This window comes from Kryptolebias marmoratus, linkage group LG15 (assembly GCF_001649575.2).
Source record: "Kryptolebias marmoratus isolate JLee-2015 linkage group LG15, ASM164957v2, whole genome shotgun sequence".
In the NCBI taxonomy this organism is placed as follows: Eukaryota; Metazoa; Chordata; class Actinopteri; order Cyprinodontiformes; family Rivulidae; genus Kryptolebias; species Kryptolebias marmoratus.
The window spans coordinates 6,144,880-6,156,030 of NC_051444.1; the positions used below are offsets into that span (position 1 = coordinate 6,144,880).

The 11,151-nt window shown below is 38.5% G+C and overlaps 1 protein-coding gene across 2 annotated transcripts in view; it reads right to left on the reverse strand.

The window, feature by feature from the left end:
* The window catches only part of apba2b (amyloid beta (A4) precursor protein-binding, family A, member 2b), a 57,287-nt gene extending 50,587 nt beyond the window's left edge, over positions 1-6,700 (reverse strand). For both annotated transcript variants that reach the window (XM_017404477.3, XM_017404463.3), the window contains exon 1: positions 6,552-6,700. The gene's annotated coding sequence lies outside the window, so the exon portion shown is untranslated. The remainder of the gene's footprint in view (positions 1-6,551) is intronic.
* Between the last annotated feature and the right edge of the window lie 4,451 nt (positions 6,701-11,151).

Below are 11,151 nucleotides of genomic sequence, written 5' to 3' on the forward strand. Positions count from 1 at the left end.
AAGTTATATTGACCAGCTCAGAAGTGAAAGCGGGTAGCTGGCATTCAGACGGACTCAGTTAATGAATAAGACTTTTTCAAAGCTTCTCTTTCTCACTGTCTGGGTCCCGCTTCAGAGCCATTCTTCGGTGCCACCCATGATTAATGCAGCTTTGAATGGGTTTCTCTTACAGCTCGCACTGCAGGAGAACAGTTTCTTTCTTTCTTTCTTTTCTATTTTGCTTTCCTCCCTTGTGGCTGGATTTAGTCAGAAGTGTGAAACTGATTTAGACTCATTTAAATCCTAATTCTATAAAAAGGGTTGATGCCTGTATCAGTTTACTTATTCTAGGAGACACCTGGAAAGGTTTTGCTCTTAAACTATGTAAATCAGAAATTTCCGATTCACTTCACTTCTTTATAAACAGCTGAAGTATCATCACATTCTCAACCCGACAGGGAAAAGTGAGACAAAGATCAATACATCTGACTGTATATGCATCCAATAGTGTTAAATAGTTGAACTAGCAGGGGTCTCCAATCCTGGTCTTCGAGGGCCACTATCCTGCAGGTTTTCCTTGTTTCTCTGCTCCAACACACCTGATTCAGTGGTTAAATCACCTCTTTATGTTCCACAGAAGCCTGTTAATCACCCATTGATTCAAATCAGTAGGTTGGAGCAGAGAAACAAGTAAAACATGCAGGATAGTGGCCCTCGAGGACCAGGATTGGACACCACTGATCTAAACATTCACCACTTTAATTGTGATCTATGTGTTGCTACCACTAACGCATGTTATAACAGATTCTGTTAAATAATTTTTGTTAGAAATTATGTCAAATAAGTTACTCTCAAGCAGCTGAGCTCACATCCTGATCCAGTGGTCAGTTTCACCATCCTCTCTCATTTAATCAATATTCTCCCATAAAACATTTCCAGGAAAAAAAAAAAAAAAAAAAAAAAAAAGACCACAGTGATGAAACTGGGAACATGGCTGGGCAGATTCACATTTTTCTAACATGGAGCTTGTAATAGTGCTATTTTGTCAAAATGGATTTTATTTGACAATATTCTGTTTGAAAAAGTACCTTATAACAGTTCCAGTGAGCTACATGGAAATGCTGAAATACCTTTAAGGCTTGTAGAAATGATGGGGTTTTCTTCAGTATAAGATTCATGCCAAGATTTTTTTGTTTTTAGACATCCCATGAATCCTAGTGAGCAAAGGTTTAACTATAAATAAGCCAAAAATAAACAAAGCAAAAAGGTTTGTTTTTTTTCACAAGTCTGGCTCTGGTGTCATGAGGACTAACAGCAAAGCAATGTTCAATATTACTCATCAAAATTACATTTTCAATGTTTCTTTTTATTTAATTGCTCAAAATAAAATAGAAAAATCTTTAATATTGTGTCAAGAAGAAGAGATTTAAAACATGAACCTTGGTTCTGAGCGTGATGCAGACTTTCAGGTGTGAAAAAAAAAAAACCTTCCCTGGATGCTTTGAAGACCCTAGATGCAACGTGCCCTTTGGTCTGCACACTCGAAGCAGCAAGCTGTCATATTGAACAGTCTGAAAGTGTAAACAGCACATCCTGCTATAGCCTGCAGCATTTCATGGGAACCTTTTCAAGCCTCAACTAGCCTCTCGCTGCTTAGAAATCAATTATTTGGAAGTTTGGTTTCTCTGAAGCACATCAACATGGAAAAAGTGTCATATATTCAGTAGACTTGACTTTTCAAAGCATGTGGTTTTTTCCTAAGTGTGAAAGGAACAAAAAACAAATCACAATACAATAAAAAAAATGCACAGATGTTAACTTGTTGCTTTACTGCTAGCACCTGTAGATGAGTTTTTTTTCTTGCTTTTTTTTGTTTTTAAAGTGAAAACAATACTCTAAATTAAACTAATCATATTATTTACAGATTTACTACAGTTTCACACAGGTTCTTGCCCAGAAAAAGAGTCATATACCTATCGCTGTTATAGTACCATACATTTCTCAAATGAAACAAGAACTATCCAGTGTCTCTTATATCTGACTGAGCCACCGAAAGTGACCTGGATTTCTGCAACTTCTTTTACAGTTTTTTTTTTTTTTTTTACTTTTATCCCTGAGTAAAGACTTGTCATTTCCTAAAAGCTGCATTTGTGTTTACAAATAAACCAATTTCAAAAAAGAAAATTGACCAAACACTAACAGTTCTGCCAAATGATTGTGAAACTGGTGCAACATTAAGAGCTGGACAAAAAGAGTTGAGCAAACTTCCCACAAGTATTCATGCTATTTGGAGTCTTGTAAATGTTTTACATCATGGCATTTGTTCAAATAAGACATGGAGAATCATACTTTTGATCACTTGCAACAGAAAAGTTACATCTATATCAGGCTGCTCAAACCTTCAAAAAATTTGAACCAATCAGATGTGCCACTCATTAAGTCACAAGCAGTGGAGACAAGTTTGAAGACAAAAGGAAAACAGAGTTTGTCATTTTCATATTGAGTGTTTTTCTGTGAATATCTTAAAAGCGGTTTAATCATCTGTCTGATGTGATTAAGTTCAGTCAGTCCTTGCACTGACTCTGTTTTGATGCTGTAATTAAGCCCCCGTGAGAAGCAGCAAATCATTTACCTGGGTGATGACTGCCGAATTTTGATTAGTCTGTAAACTCAGAGGACACGTTTAAAACTCTTCTCCTCAGAATTTACTTTAAAGCTGCCAAGCTGAAATATGATGAACGTCTTTAGTGACCAACGGGAAAATCAGCAAAGCAAAGTGGAAAGTGATAAAGTTAGCCACTACTTTGTTTTATTAGTTGTTCCTCTGCTTAAATTAATTCATTTTTTCCTCACTAATAATCATTAGGTTCAGTTGTAACTAAATTTTAGACAAAGCTTCAATCTAGTTTAAGACCGGTATGGCTGACCGACTGCAAAATTAAGTTTTATAGCACTCAAAAGGCACCAGCATGTCCAAACTCAAAGCTACTCAGTGCACTAAATCTGAGCCTTTAAAATGTTTGGATTTTTTCAGAATTAGGTAAAACAAGTCAGAGTAATGAGCATTTATTGTGGTTTTAAAGAGATGAATTTGTTTAAAGTTGGGAAATACATGAAAACAATCTCTAATGATGTATTTTAGTAAAACTGAACCATCAGGAAACTGACCTTGATAATGGCAACATTACAGATAAACCCTTCAAGAAGAGGCGTTTTTACCACGCTGGCATTCACTGATATATATTAAAAAAAAAAAATCATATTAATGTATATGGATGTTGAGTAACATCCCAACCGCTGAGCCAAAGATGTCCAAATTAAATTATGATAAAGAAAAATTTACATTACAGTGGAGCTACTGTGACTGACAAGGCTTAACAACCTGACTCCACAGTCCAGATGGAGCATCACAGTAAATATGCCAACTTATTTTATTATATTGATCTATTTTACTGTCTGTCATGTTAAAGGGTTAAGAGGAAGGTAACATCAATGCAGGTTTTGACTTTTTTCTTCTTTTAATTTTGTATCAATAATCGTCTATGTCTGCCCACACAAATAGAAACACTAATGCAAATAATTTGTTTTCATGAAGAAAAGATAATAATCAAGAATCCAACAAATCTGATTTCAGTTTTGGCATGGACAAAATAAAATCAGCTTTTTTCAATCATAAATATGTATAAATCCTCACACACGGAAAACATGTAGTTCATATCACAACAAGCTCAAACTGCTCATTCATAACATCTCCTGCAATAAAACAAACATTTAAAATGACGCTGAGGTATTTTTGCCATAAAATATGCTTCTGATTGCCTTTTTTAAAATCAGCATTCATCCCAAAGCCAAATGCAGCAATTTTAAATTGGATTCTTGTATATTTTTCTACTAACACAGGCAAAAAATGTTATGACTGTTTAAATCATAAACAATTTGCAAGTAAAGAGCAAGTCTTTTAAGATATAGCACATGTTAATAGATGCAGTGGTTAATTATAGGACAAAACTAGTTTCTGCTAAACAATATTGCTTCTTATTTAAACTGAATAAAGTCGCGGAGTCAGATTCAAACAGTAATAATGTGATGTTTTGTTCAGGAGGACTGAAGGCTGTCACTATGTTCGGGTCCATTTCCAGGATCGGTGTCCTACGACTGCAGTATGAGTAAGATCCCAGGAGGCTACAGGAGGGTGTCTGTTCTTTACTGCAGGTGCTGCGCTAAAAACTATCCCTATTTACCGAGAGGGTGAAACATGGCTAAAAACAGACAAAATGAGGGCAAGCCTACAATTTAGGAAAGGGATGAAAGAAAAAGTTTAAATTTAAACTCTGCAAAAACAATACACTATTCTACTGAGGATCTTTAAGTGCTCTTTCCTTTATCTCATAGCCAGATGTTACCTTCTTCTTCTTCTTCTGTTGTAATCATCACTCTCCTCCTCCCATAAACCAGAATAAACCACGATTTAACCTCAGGTTTGTCATAAGGAGGGATGGGGAAGGAGGCGAACCCAGAGTGCAGACTCATCACGACAACTCAGAAGAAAAAACTAATTTACTAAAAATAAAAGATAACCAAAAAACAAACGCTGACGAGGCAGCAAAACTAAACATGACAAAATCCAAACATGGTAACAGGAGGCAAGACAGAGCAACACCAAACCAGCAGGGAACCAAGAACAATGAACCAGTGGAGTGTGGAGGTTTTTAAACAGAAGAGGTGATTGGAAAGTGGGCACAGGTGAAGTAATTAGCAAGACTTGAGGCAGGTGTAGCTGGGCGTGGCAGGAAGGCAAAAGGGAGGAGTAATGGTGACAGCACCGAGAACATAAACACAACAAAACCTAAACAAAAAGGAAGACACCTGAAACACAACTAAAAACAGAAAATATGAAGACAAACAAAAACAATAAACTAAAACACAAAACCCCCAAATCCCAACAAGGTTATTTTGTTTGACTTTTCACCCCAGTGTTAGTTTTTACTTTATAATCTTTACTGGGTTTCAGCTTTTAAAACAGCTCCCCTTTATATGGAAATATTGAGGCTCCTTAAAGAGACTTAAGGGAAACCCTGAAGAGGACCCAGGTGAGTTTTACCATGTCGCTCAGTTTAAATGGAGACAAACATGAACACAGAACATCACGATGAAACCCTTTATAGCTCGCAGAATTTACACCGCCTGATGTTTCCAGCAGGTAAATGGGGATTTGTTTCCTTTAAACAACAAGGAGAAAACCTAACCCTTTCTGTAGACCCTTTATAAGTTTTATTCATGTTTCCTGATGAATAAAACTCTTCCACTTACCTCTGCCCAAGTCCGTTTAGACTATTTTAAACTGAGCTACTGTCCTACACTGATAAGAACCAATCTTAAATTAAATCAGCCATTGTTGCTGCAGTCCAACCTAAATGCCTCTGTTCATTAGCATGAACCCATAAATTCAGATTAGCAGATCAGTCGGAAGTTTCAGAGTCAGATTCTTGATTGCCAGTAAGGCAATGACCAAATATTTATTTCCAATGAGAAATAAATGTCTTTATATTCAGTGGTGAAACTCGAGTCATTGATTTAAAGATGATAAACTGGAAATTTAGCCAAATATTGACACAACTCTGTTTTGTGACAAACCCTCTAAGCCTAAAAGAATTAATTTTAACTATGCACAGCTGACAATCAGACATTTTGCAGCTATTCAGTGTCAATAATCATATGACCTTATGGCTCACAGGAAGAGGACAAAAGGCAGTGATGCTAAAATGTTTTCAGGATAGAGACAGATGCTGAGGTCTGTACAAAGCCTTCACAGTCCCCCGCTCCCTCTGAACAAAGCCCATCCAGACAGTCAAACTGTCCTTCCCTGTAGCCGCCTGTGACTGAATGATGCACAAATCCACCAAACAGAATGGTCAGAAAGATAAACGCCTCATCACAATCTTTCCAGCTTGGATTCTGTATTTTAAACAGCACATATAGGGAGGGGTGTGTGCGCGTGTGTGTGCCTCACTGTTTTTCACTTCCCTGAAATAACCAAACTGAATATATCATTAATTTGTTTAGGATTAACGAGATGATGGGATTTATTATGGGGCAGATTCAGGAGGAAATGAGCAGGTGGAGCCATTTCTCCAGCGTTTAATCCGACACCTACACAGAAATGAGGAACTCGCTACGACACGAACCATGTCAAGACCTAACGTAACCTATATAATAACCACAAGAATCGATTATTTCAGGGAGTAGACTGGGCTGCGCACTGATGAATCACCGAAAAACGATCATGTCGGAAGGTGTGAACAGACTCCAAGCGAAGCTTTGACCTTTAAACGGAGTTTGGCGTTCAAAAATGAAATAAAATAAATAAAAAATACGCTCGACGTGAAGAGAAAGAACCATTTTCAGTTAATAGCTCGGCGCCCTGTTGTTGACAGTGATGATGAGGACAAGCTGGGCAGCAGCAGCCTGTCCTCTCTGGATGAAAGACGGTTCCAGCCTCAGTGTTTACGCAAACCGCAGACGGTTTAAACAGCTGGTCTGGATGGCGGCGCTTGTTTTTGAAGATGTCTTACCTGGGGAGTGTCATATGTTGGGAAGTCACCTCCTCGTCAGCTCGCGGAGGGATGGAGCTGCTGGAGACTCATCACTGTGGCGCACGGAGCGCAGCCGCTGACGACGGCCGCCCCGGAACGAGCATAGGAGGAAAAAAAACGGAGCACTGCAGTTGTCTGGGCGCGCGAGAGAGAGCCCGACGCCCCCACCCGCCCGGCGCGGGTGGGGGCGTCAGTTCAGCAACGCACGAACTGAGGGCAGCTGACAGAGTTTTAAGCTCAATCATTTACTCACAAATCTGAGCAAATCTTACAATAATTACATCTTTACCATGGAGCAAGATAGAGTCCATCTTTGTGTGAATGAGGGGGAGGCAAGTGGAGGCAGGTGGAACAGTCACAAAGGTGCAGGACTTCAAGTATGACTGTCCAGGAGAACAGGAAGTGTGGTAAACAGGTGAAGAAGAGAGTCCAGGCAGGATGGAGTGTATGGAGAGACGCTTCAGGAGTGTTTTGGGACAAAAGGCTTGGCAGCAAAGGTCAAAGGAAAGGTTTACAAGACAGTGGTGAGAGCAGCCATGTTGGACGGTTTGGAGACAGAACAGGAAGTGTCAGAGCTGAAGATGTTGAGGTTCTCCTCGGGAGGGACGAGGATGGACAGGATTAGGAATGAGGACATCAGAGGTCCAGCACAGGTTGGACGACTGGGAGATAAAGTTAGAGAGGCCAGACTGAGATGGTTTGGACATGTGCTGAGGAGGGACAGAAGGATGTTAGAGACAAAGAGGAGACATGGAGGTAGTTTGAGAGAGGACAGAGGACACAGAAGACAGATGGAGGAAGATGACTCGCTGTGGCGACCCCTGAAAAGGGAACAGCTGAATAAAGAAGAAGAAGCTTGAACTGTATGTTTGATGGGGACAAAATATAGTTTTTTTAAGCTATAAATTGTTTTACATAGCAGCTAAAAAAAAAAAAAATACTGCATGTTTTCATAAACATGCTTTCCGATTCCTCCAGGCTGGTGACTAATCTGCTCCTGACAAGAAATAAAGAAAACTATAAACATTGTAAAGTGTTTAAACAATATGGTTGTCACCTCTGCAGCAGGGTTTAAAGATGCACCCCAGAACGCCCAATTTGACCATCAGAAATGTAATTTAACAAAGAGGCTGTGCTCTAAAAAGAAGTTTTACTTGCTAAACGATGTATTAAATAATAATAATAATAATAATAATCTCAGTTTGCCTTTCAGACAAATTTTAAAGACACAAATGTAAATTTTATTTCATATAAACTAAGCCAAAGCTGCAGTAAATGCACCCCAAAAGTAAAATTCCAACTAAAGTTGATCAGCTTCAGATTTCAGAAGGAGAGCAGCACTGCCACCTAACGGCCAGGTGTCAGAATGACAACCACATTCATGGACCGAGAATTATCCAGTAGAGTTTATACTTACAACACAAACACATGTGGTAAATTTAAATTATTTTGAGTCTAAATAGAATATTAGAGTTTTGCAACCTTGTTGTTTTTGCATAAATATTTAGTGCTCTGCAGAGTTTCCTTGGTTCCTGGAAATGTACCTTTTTTATTCCCCCAGTCACTCTTCTTTTTTGAGTAAAAATATATCCATAGTGTTTGTTTCTCAGTTTTGAAACTGGGTTTGAAAATTTTGGGGCAACAAATACTTTCTCTTTAAGTTTAGTAAACAGTAACATTATATCAAAACATGCATAAAAAACCTTGTATGTCCATCCTGAAATATAAACTGTAACTCAAAACAAAGTAACATATACACAAATTTATAAATATGTGTGGAAAGATTTGTTTTTGTCACAGAAACTACAGACATAAGCTTTAAATATAAAAGCACATGTGGAGGGTAAAACCCAACCTTTTACCCTTAAAGATCATAACATTTTTTAAAGTTATTAAGATTATTATCTGATCTGTCAATAAGAAAAGCTTTAATTTGTAAAGAAAAGATATTTGTTAATACAACAGGTCTCAAAACAACTATTTTAAGCACTTCCAGTTAACATATTTCTCTCAGTTTATAGGAATCAGCTTCACAGCATGATGACGCCACCACCATGTCTAACTTATAGAGCACATCTTTGCTCCTCCGTCCTCTCGCAGATGTTTTCTTTCTTTAACATTCTGTAGAGTTTACACATTTGCTGAAGTCTCATTTTGGACTTTTTAATTCAAGGCTGAATGTTTATAGCTCATATCCCAGTGAGGATATGAACTAAAAACAGGTCAATATTTGTCTAAAAGCAAAAGCTTAGTAGATGTCTAAATATCAACTAGATGTAGATTAGCTGTCTTTAAGACATATTCAGATATATAGATGTCTCAAGAGCTTGAAAAGATGTCCAATGTAAACTTTCACTTTTAGACCAAATATAGATAAGCTTTAGCTTAAATGTAAAGCCACATTTTGGACATGTTTTTGACATCTTTTCAACCAAAACAAAGATCACAGGGCTTCCATGTCTTCCTTGAAATGTATGATTTGTATTGTGTCACAATCTGTCATAGTTTTGGTGTTTTGCTTGGTTTTCTAGTTCTTGTTCTGCTTTGTTTTTTTTTTTTGAAATTGTGTTCATGTCTTGTCACTTTCACCTCCCCAGTAACTTGCCACGCCTCCTTCTCTCATACATGCCGTTCAGTTACATTCCAGTCTTTCATGCCACACCCACGTTACCATGATGACTCAATCACTGCCATCATTCTCACCTGTTTGTAATCACTCACCTGTGTCCATTTTCCTCCTGATCCTCAGCCTTTAAATACCGGTCTTTGTTCTTCATTCCCTACTGGGTCATTCTGTTCTATGCTGTGTTTTCCACTTTGTCCACTGTTGTCTCGTCTTGTTATACCTCGCTTTGTCCCTTGTTTTGAATTTTGGATTTTTGTTATTGTTAGTTTTGCTGCCTCGCCAGCCCTTTTGTTTTGTCAGTTTATTTTAGTTAATAAATTAGTTTCCTTTTTAACTACGAGTCTGCGTCCTGGGTTCGCCTCTGTCTCCACACCTTATGACAGAATGACCCAGTCGGGAATGAAGAACAAAGACCGGTATTTAAAGGCTGAGGATCAGGAGGAAAATGGACACAGGTGAGTGATTACAAACAGGTGAGAATGATGGCAGTGATTGAGTCATCATGGTAACGTGGGTGTGGCATAAAAGACTGGAATGTAACTGAACGGCAAGGTATGAGAGAAGGAGGCGTGGCAAGTTACTGGGGAGGTGAAAGTGACAAGACATGAACACAATTTCAAAAGATAAACAAAGCAGAACAAGAACTAGAAAACCAAACAAAACACCAAAACTATGATACAAACCCTTTATTTTTATGTGAATAACATATCCAAAGACAACTGGTGAGATTGAAAAGGGTCAAAACTGGCATCAAGCTGCACACGATCATGTCACAAAACTAACAGTTTCATTATAAACCAACCAATAAGGAAAAGAATCAGTTTAGGTTGGATTTAAATAAACACATTATCAGGTTTAGGAGTGATAAGTAAATGGACGGTACTTATATGGAGCCTTTTTAGCCAACCAGGCCACTCAAAACGCTTATCAACACAATCTGTGCCCTCATGTACCCATCCACACAGCACTATACTACATCTCTATGAAGCTAATCTGAAGAAGTCATTCTATAGAGTCTAATCAGGGCTTTAGATCATATCCAAAGCTCTGATGTGCTTTGGGGCCAACAGAGGCAATTAAAGGTTCAGTGTCTTGCCCCTGGACACTCCAATGAAACCTCCAGCTGTTTTGTTGGAGGACGACTGCTCTAACCACTGATCCATAGCCACCCCAAAACCTCTTGAATAAAAGCTCTTGATTAGAAATAATATAAAAATGCATGGTTACATGCTGAGATCCCGTCACTGATGGTCCTTTTTTCCTGCAGGTTAAATTCCTGTTTGTAAAAAGGATAAAAATAGCATCAACTAATCACCCTCAGTTATTTTAAATATTCATTAGCTTCTAATAATGGACACAGCAAGTTCCCTCTTCCCTCTGAATAATGAGAAACACTAGAGGTCACCAGTGAGCCACGTTCCGCGCGTGGCTCCGGGCGGACGTGAATGGTGAGTAAATGCTCCTTATCGGCTGTGTGGGCCTATTGGCTGAAATGGAATGATGATGATAATGAAGGCGCACTGGCTTCTCATGACAATGACTCCAATGAAACACGTGATGCGGGCTCAACACGTGAGCAAACAGATAGAAACCTCAACTACAACTTGGGCAGGTTGTGCGTAAAAAGCCATCCTGACAGAAATTCCCTCGTGAATCGCTGATTATTGTGGAAATGGTCAGGATTAAAAACAGGAGCACCTGTCATTCTACAATTTTGTTTTTCCTTTGCCCTTTTTATTAAAGAGGGGGGCTGTAATAAGCCTAAGAGATATTACACTTTCTGAACATGTTTTTTTTTCCTGCTAATTAAAATGAAATCAGAGAGGCAGAGGCTGGCATGAACATAGAAATTACGCGTTTGGATACCCCAGTTTATTTCGGCTCAAAAGCTGATGAAGAGAAAGCCTCTGTGTGCTGTGCTAATTAAGACCTCTGGTGAAATGGTCAGCAGCA